Source organism: Rhinopithecus bieti, unplaced genomic scaffold (assembly GCF_001698545.2).
Source record: "Rhinopithecus bieti isolate Rb0 unplaced genomic scaffold, ASM169854v2 scaffold_6380, whole genome shotgun sequence".
Lineage (NCBI taxonomy): Eukaryota > Metazoa > Chordata > Mammalia > Primates > Cercopithecidae > Rhinopithecus > Rhinopithecus bieti.
The window spans coordinates 539,314-546,028 of NW_016806642.1; positions in this window are offsets into that span (position 1 = coordinate 539,314).

The following is a 6,715-nucleotide window of genomic DNA, read 5'->3' on the forward strand; positions in this document are numbered from 1 at the left end:
TTTTTTTTTTTTTTTTTTTTGGTATGCTGCTGCTTTTACTAGTCCTACACAGGAGCTGGCATTTAGCATCATTTCCATTCTAGCTGGAGAAGAATATTTAAACAGCAATAATGTTACCTATCAGTTCATAGTTCCCATAAATTATATCAGTACTCTTAGAGAATTTTCTAAGATTCTGATCTTGAAAAAGGGAATTGTGGCAGAAAGTATTGCTCGACTGTGTATTAATAATAGCCACCTGACCCTACCAACAAAGCCTTGAATTTCTTCACAGGATGAGTTGCAAGTACCCAAGAGTAAGTGAGTTTACAGTGAAGCTAGTAAAGGTTACACTGAAGCTAGTCAGGGCCCCTCCCTTGCGTGACTACAACGAAGCTACTAGCCATGACTCCAGTGAAGCTAGTCAGAGCCCCTTCCTAGCATGGCTGCTTGCAAGAGTGTATGTGGGGGGGCCCTAACAAGTTGATGTTTGGAATTTTCTATTCTTCTACTTAAAGAACCTTCAAGTTTTACAAAGACTGGATCCACCCATGTGCCTAGGAATGGTGGACTCTTACCCCAGATCTAAGAGATGAAACATGATTGATATAAGCCATTCAGAGAAATAGTTTTCTTTGCAAGTAGTTTGCTCTAGAGAAAGTCTGCTGACAGCTTACGGAGATAACATTGCTTCAGGATAAAATAAAGAACTATATAAAGAAAAGGCTTTTCATACCCTCTACCCCAACATCATCCTCTCTTTTCTTGCAGACCTTATTGTGTGATGCTCTGAGCTATGTAAACTATCTTAAAACCATAAAAAAAGACAAGATACTAACACACAAGCCAACTGATCACCCTGATATAATTGGGTTGCTGGAACAATCCTGGGACTTCTTATCACCAAATTCCCTGTAAATAATGGATATAGCTATTCCTTATGAATATAACTGCAATTTGTTTGTTGTCCATTTACCATTTGATGTATGTTTGGGTGATTTCCAGTTTATGGCTATTATGAAAAGAAGCCACTATGAGCTAGTCTGTGTGTAGGCCTATGTCTTAATTTCTGTCAGGTAAGTAACTTTGTGGTAGAATCAATGGGCCCTATGGTAAGTGTATGTTCAACTGTATAAGAAATGACCAAACTGTTTTCCAAAGTGGTTGTACCATTTTGCATTCCTACAGCAATGTATGAGAGTTCCAGTTGCTCAATTTCCTTGCCAATACTTAATACTGTCAGTGTTTTTAACTTTAGCCATTCTGTGGTATGATGGTGATTCCACTCATTATGGTTTTAATTAGTCTTTCCCTAATTACTAATGATGCTGAGCATTTTTCTTGGGCTTATTTGCCCTTCCTATAGCCCTCTAAATATTCAGGTTCTTTTCTTTTTAGAAACATAAAAGTTGTTTATATTGCCTGATTACAAATTATTTGTGAGATATATGTTTTGCAAATATTTTCTCTTGGTATACATTTACCTTTTCGTATTCTTTTTGTCACTGTCAATGTTTATTTATTTATTTATTTAATTTCAATAGTTTTGGGGGAACAGATGGTGTTTGGTTACAAGGATAAGTTCTTTAGCAGTGATTTCTGAGATTTTGGTACACCCACCCAAGCAGTGTAAACTACACCCAGTGTGTAGTCCTTTATCCCTCATTCCCACTCCCACGCTTCCCCCCAGGTCGCCAGAGTCCATTATATCATTCTTATTCCTTTATGTCCTCAGAGCTTAGCTCCTACTTATAAGTGAGAACATACAACATTTGGCTTTCCATTCTTGAGTTACTTCACTTGGAATAATGCTCTCCAACTCCACCCAGGTTGCTGCAAATGCCATTATTTCATTCTTCTTTATGGCTGAGTAGTATTACACTGCTATTTGATTATATAATTATATACATATATACACAATATACATGTGATTATACAGATATATATAATCAAATGTAAATCAAAACCAGAATGTTTTGCAATACAATTCAAAACCACAATGTGATGCCACCTTACTCCTGCAAGAATGACCAAAATTCAAAAATCAAAAAGTGTTGCCAAGGATGTGGTGAAAAGGAACACTTTTACACTACTGATGAGAATGTAAATTAGTCCAACCACTATGGAAAAAAGTGTGGAGATTCCTTAAAGAACTAAAAGTAGAACTACCATTTCATCCAGAAATCCCTCTACTGGGTATCTACCCAAAGGAAAATAAGTTGTTATATGAAAAAGACACTTGTACAAGCATGTTTACAGCAATACAACTTACAATTGCAGAAATATGGAACCAGCCTCAATGCCCATCAACCAGTGAGTGAGTAAAGAAATGTGATATATATATATAATATATATACCACATAATATATAAAAGTAATAATAGTTCATTGTATCATTCTTATGCCTTTGCATCCTCACAGCTTAGCTCCTACATATCAGTGAGAACATACGATATTTGGTTTTCCATTCCTGAGTTACATCACTTAGAATAATAGTCTCAAGTTTCATCCAGGTCACTGCAAATGCTGTTAATTAATTTCTTTTTATGGCTTGTGTAGTATTCCATCATATATACATATATATCACAGTATCTCTATCCACTCGGTTTTTGATGGGCATTCTGTTTGTTTCCACAATTTTGCAGTTGTGAATTGTGCTGCTATAAACATAGGTCTACAAGTGTCTTTTTCATATGATGACTTATTTTCCTCTGATTAGATACCCAGTACTGGGATTTCTGGATCAAATGATACTTGTACTTTAATTCTTTAAAGAGTCTCCACCTCCACACTTTTTCCATAGTGGTTGTACTAGTTTACATTTCCACCAGCAGTATAAAAGAGTATCCGTTTCACCACTTCTTTGCCAACATTTTATAATTTTTTTAATTTGGCCATTCTTGCAGGAGTAAGGTGTTATTGCACTGTGGCTTTGATTTGCACTTCCCTGATCATTAGTGATGTTGAACTTTTTTTATACGTTTGTTGGCCATTTATCTGTCTCCTTTTGAGAATTGTCTGTGCATCTCCTTAGCCCACTTTTTTATGGGATTATTATTATTTGTTGTGTTGTTGCTGATTTGTTTGAGTTCCTTGTAGATTGTGTATATTAGACCTTCATCAGATGAATCATTAGTGAATAATTTCTCCCACTCTAAGAGTTGTCTGTTTACTCTGATTATTATTATTATTGTTATTATTATTTTGCTGCACAGAAATATTTTAGTTTAATTAAGTACCATCTATTTATCTTTGGTTTTGTTATATTTTCTTTCAGGTTCTTGGTCATGAACTCTTCCTAAGTCAAAGTCTAGAAGAGCTTTTCTGATGTTATCTGCTAGAATTTTTATGGTTTCAGATGTTAGATTTAAGTATTTGATCCATCTTGAGGTGATTTTTGTGCACGGTGAAACATGAGGATCCAGTTACATTCTTCTACATGTGGCTTGCCAATTATTCCAGAATCATTTGTTGAATAGGGTGTCCTTTCCCCGCTTTATGTTTTTGTTCACTTTGTCAAAGATCAGTTGGCTGTTGGTATTTGGCTTTATTTCTGGGTTCTCTATTTGGTTCCATTGGCCTATGTGCCTATTTTTATACCAGTATCATGCTGTTTGGTAACTAAAGCCTTATAGCTAGTTTGAAGTTGGGTAATGCAATACCTCCAAATTTATCCTTTTTGCTTAGTGTTGCTTTGGCCATGTGGGCTCTTTTTTGGTTCCACATGAATTTCCGGATTCTTTTTTTTAGCTCTGTGAAGAATGATGATGGTATTTTTTATGGGAATTTCACTGAATTTATAGACTGGCTTTGTCAGTATGGCCATTTTCACAGTATTGATTCTACTTATCCATGAGCATGGCATGTATTTCTATTTGTTTGTGTCATCTATAATTTCTTTCAGCAATGTGTTGTAGTTTTCCTTGTAGAGATCTTTCACTTCCTTGGTTAGGTATACTTGTAAGTATTTTAATTTATTTTATTTTTGCAGCATTTGTAAAAGAGTTTGAGTTCTTGATTTGATTCTCAGTTTGGTCACTATTAGTGTATAGCCGTGCTACTAATTTGTGTATATTGATTTTGTATCTGAAACTTTACTGAATTCATTTATCAGCTATAGGAGCTTTTTGGATGAGGGTTTCCTAGGTATATGATCATGTCAAGTCATGGTGAGCAGTGACAATTTAACTTCCTCTTTACTGATTTGGATGCCCTTTATTTCTTTCTCTTGTCTGATTGCTCTGGCTAGGACTTCCAATACTATGTTGAATAGGAATGGTGAAAGTGGACATCCTTGTCTTGTTCCAGTTCTCAGGGGAAATGCTTTCAACTATTTCTCATTCAGCACAACATTGGCTTTGGGTTTTTCATATATGGCTTTTATCACCTTAGTATGTCCTTTCTATACCAATTTTGCTGAGGGTTTTAATCATAAAGTGATGCTGGATTTTGTCAAATGCTTTTTCTGCATCTATTGAGATGACAATATTGTTTTTGTTTTTAATTCTGTTTACATGGTGTATCAAATTTATTGACTCACATATGTTAAACCAACCCTGCATCCCTGAAATGAAACCCACTTAATTATGGTATGTTATCTTTTTGATATGCTGTTGGATTCAGTTAGCTAGTGTTTTGTTAAGGATTTTTACCTCTATGTTCTTCAGAGATATTGGTCTGTAGTTTTCTCTTTTTTTATGTCCTTTCCTGGTTTTGGCATTAGGATAACACTGGCTTCATAGAGTGATTTAGGAAGAATCCCCTCTTTCCCTGTCTTTTGGAATAGCTTCAGTGAGGTTGGTACTAGTTCTTTCTTGAGCGTCTGATAGAACTCAACTGAGAATCTGGACTTTTTTGTTGACATTTTTTTTTAATTACTGTTTTAATCTCAATACTTGTTATTGGTCTATTCAGACTTTCTATTATTTCCTAGTTTAATCTAGGAGGGTTTTATATTTCCAGGAATGTATCTATCTCCTCTAGGTTTTCTAGTTTGTATATATAAAGGTGTTCATAGTAGCCTTGAGTGATCTCTTGTATTTCTGTGGTATCAGTTGTAATATCTCCCATTTAGTTTTTAATTGGGCTTATTTTCCTGGTTAATCTCAGTAATGGTCTATCTATTTTGTTTATTTTTTCAAAGAACCAGCTTTTTATTTCATTTATATTTTGTGGCTTTTTGTTCTAATTTCATTTATTTCTGGTCTGATCTTTGTTATCTCTTTTCTTCTGCTGTGTTTGGGTTTGATATGTTCTTCTGTCTCTAGTTCCTTGAGGTGTGAGCTTAGATTGTCTATCTGTGCTTTCTCAGACTTTTTGATGTAGGCATTTGATACTATGAACATTCCTCTTAGTACTTCTTTTGCTGTATCCCAGAGTTTTTCATAGGTTGGGTCACTATTATCATTTAGTTTAAAAAATTTTAAATTTCCATCTTCATTTTATTATTGACCTAAAGACTATTCAGGAGCAGATTATTTAATTTTCATGTATTTGTATAGTTTCAAGGTTCCCTTTTGGAATTAATTTCTAATTTTATTCCACTGCAGTCTGAGAGACTACATGATATAATTTCTATTTTCTTAAATTTATTAAGGCTTGTTTTGTAGCCTATCATATGATTTATCTTAGAGAAAGTTCCATGTATTAATAAATAGAATGCATATTCTGCAGTTGTTGGGCAGAATATTCTGTATATATCTGTTAAGTTCATTTGTTCTAGGATATAGTTTAAATCCATTGTTTCTTTGTCGACTTTCCATCTTGATGACCTGTCCAGTGCTGTCAGTGGAGTACTGAGGCTCACCACTATTATTGTGTTGTCATCTACTGCATTTCTTAGGACTAGTAGTAATTGTTTTATAAATTTGAGAGCTCCAGTGTTAGTTGCATATATACTTAGGACTGTGATATTTTCTTATTGGACTAATTGTTTTATAATTATATAATGTCCCTCTTTTTCTTTTTTAACTGTTTTGCTTTAAAGTCTGTTTTGTCTGATATAAAAATAGCCATTCCTGCTCGCTTTTGGTTTCCATTTGCATGCAATATCCTTTTTCCACCCCTTTACCTTAAGTTTATGTGAGTCCTTATGTGTAAGGTGAGTCTCTTGAAGACAGCGAATGCTTGGTTAGTGAATTTTTATCCATTCTGCCATTCTGTATCTTTTCTGTGCAGCATTTCATCCATTTACATTCTATGTTAGTATTGAGATGTGAAGTACTGTTCTCTTTATCATGCTAGTTGTTGCCTGAATACTGTGGGTTTTTTTTTTCATTGTGTTATTGTTTTATAGGCTCTGTGAAATTTATACTTTAAGCAGATTCTATTTTGGTGTATTTTGAGTTTTGTTTCAAGAGATAGAATTCCTTTTAGCCTTTCTTCTAGTGCTAATTTGATAGGGGTGAATTCTCTCAGCAATTGTTTGTCTAAAAGAGACTATCTCTCAGCTGGGTGTGGTGGCTCATGCCTATAATCCCAGCACTTTAGGAGGCCAAGGAGGGTGGATCACGAGGTCAGGAGATTGAGACCATCCTGGCTAACATGGTGAAGCCCCGTCTCTACTGAAAAGTAAAATACAAAAAATTAGCTGGGTGTAGTGGCGGGTGCCTGTAGTCCCGGCTACTTGGGAGGCTGAGGCAGGAGAATGGTGTGAACCCAGAAGACAGAGCTTGCAGTGAACCAAGATTGCACCACTGTGCTCCAGCCTGGGTGATAGAGAGAGACTCTGTCTCCAC